We start from the raw sequence: 2,319 nt of genomic DNA on the forward strand, positions 1-2,319 counted from the left end.
TTTTTTCGTCAGTGGCAACCCTGGTCACATTCTTCTGCCTTTAGGTATCTTTCTCCTCAGTTTAGATACATTTTGAAAACTTCATTTTCCATCCCTGCTCGGTAGTCGACCTGCCTCACGTTGTATACATACACAACAACAGCATTACCAAGGAAATTGAGCAAACAATTCAAGGTGCGAGTTAAAAATCGTGCCGCCACAGAGTTGAAAACAAAGCAAAAGCAAATACATATGTATTTGTTGTGTGTAATCTCTTACATAGTATGTATGTATGTATGTATGTACTCGAAAGAAATAGCAACGAACAACTCACGTTTTTAGAAAATTATTTTGCCAAAAATTTGCTTAATCTCTTTATTTTTAAAATAGACGTTTTAGCCTTTCTCGCAAGTGCTTTTAAATCGTTTCAATACATATATTTTCAAGATTTGGCCACAAGTTTTCTTCAAATATTTCTTAAGGTCTTAAACCTGAACTAACCAAATATTGGGCCGTATGCATAAAGTTAAAGCAATTGGATTTTCTTATAATTTCAGAGCTTTCACTTAAATTTATTTGAATAAATTGAGTAAAATGTCTGAAATTTTAAGAAAATGCATTTGCTTAGTTTTTAATCTCACAGCCCATTAACTAAGTTCATTATACAGGGTGGGCCAAATAAGACCTACCAATGTTAAACTTGCTTAACTTATTTAATATTTTGATGTCGGATGAAGCGCATCAACAAGCAAAACGGTAGATGATTGTGGGCCTCTGAAAATCCAAGGACAGCACATCAGCACCCAGTTATGCAGTTATGGTCGAAAAAGATATCGATCGGCCCATATTTCTTCGAGAATGCGGACAATGATTGACAAATTTTTGCGGCCAACGGCAGAGCAGCATCCTAATTTGCGGTTCCAACAAGATGGAGCGACTGCCGGCACACTGCTGGGCAAACTATGGACCTGCTGCGTGAAATTGGCGGGTCTTATTTGGCCCACCCTGTATAATAAATAAATATTTCTGTAGGTATTTGCTTAGTGAACCAAAAAATATTTTTCTTACCCTGCTGCTCAGCGATACTCGTCACTTTGGAAGTTTAAAAACTCATTCGAATCACTTCGATTACATTTTTAAACACAAATTTTCGTTTTCCCCTCCTCTTTTCTGTGTATCGATTCCCTTTATTAGTTTTGATAAAATTTTTATTTTGGGCCTTTCTGGATATACATATTGAAACAAGCCTGCCAATAGCCGAGGTCAGTTCAATCAACAACCCGTGCAGCAGAAAATTGCAAACGTACAATACTATTTACTACAGAAAAAAGGCTATTTACAGTGAAAAGTAAAGAACGTGGTGGCTGGCATCAGGCAAAAGAACAACGACGCGGCAGACTGATCTATAACATGACACGGTTCTTTACATTATGGAACAGTCCGAAGGATGGTGTAGTCCGAAAATCGGATAAGGTTTCCAAGTATTTGCTAGACGTCAATGAAGCATTCAAAATGTGAGTAGCGTTATTTAGCTCGGATATGTGTGTATGTATGTACTAGCTTCTTTAAAGGGTGTTTATTTCCATCAGCATGTTGAACAATTGCAGCTGGTTTATTTACGTCACAGCCGCTCTTCTCATCAGTTGTTGTATATATTATTACGCATACGACTGCAAGCGCCGTTTGGAGTTAAGACGAAGGCGACGGGAAGTGCAACGCACCAATGAAAGGTGATTTGTGATGCACACATTCCAATAGCTCAATATGTAGTTCATGCCTTACATTAATTTTTAGGGTGCCGCAAAGGAGGCGTCCGGGCGCCGCGTATAGGGACCACGAGGTTTTCCGAAACGTTTTGCGCACAGTTCGGCAATATATTGGTCACTCGGAAGGCAAAAATCAAACCAAACCATACATGCTGCGCCGCACACGGAGTGGTGCCGTCTACGGACGATTCGTCGACCGGGAAGGTGGTGGCACATAGATATCGTCCTGGACATGTTTAAACATGTCGAACATGTTTGAAGCTTGAAATGCCTTCCCTTTTATTTGGCTGATAGCATTCAAGTGGCACTGTAAAGGCTTAAAGGATCTCAATAAAAAAAATGCCACACACGTTATCGTACCCCTGAAACTGAAACAATACAATTGGTTTTACTTTTCGGCGTCACACACAGGACCTTTAGCGCCTATTGATCTTTTCACGGGTAAAAACTCTCTGGTCAATACGGATCTGTGCAAGTGAATCCATTTGCTCCTTAATTAGAAAGATTTTTGGGTGGACGGTAGACACAAAATCGGTATTTGAACGATTTCGCCTGACTATCGCGAAGGAGCTCT

The 2,319-nt window shown here is 39.7% G+C and overlaps 1 pseudogene; it reads left to right on the plus strand.

The window, feature by feature from the left end:
* Nucleotides 1-1,273: 1,273 nt before the first annotated feature.
* LOC118748130 lies at nucleotides 1,274-1,963 on the plus strand (annotated as a pseudogene).
* Nucleotides 1,964-2,319: the final 356 nt, after the last annotated feature.

Source organism: Rhagoletis pomonella, unplaced genomic scaffold (genome assembly GCF_013731165.1).
Source record: "Rhagoletis pomonella isolate Grant_MI unplaced genomic scaffold, Rhpom_1.0 Rhpom_scaffold_00012, whole genome shotgun sequence".
Classification (NCBI taxonomy): domain Eukaryota; kingdom Metazoa; phylum Arthropoda; class Insecta; order Diptera; family Tephritidae; genus Rhagoletis; species Rhagoletis pomonella.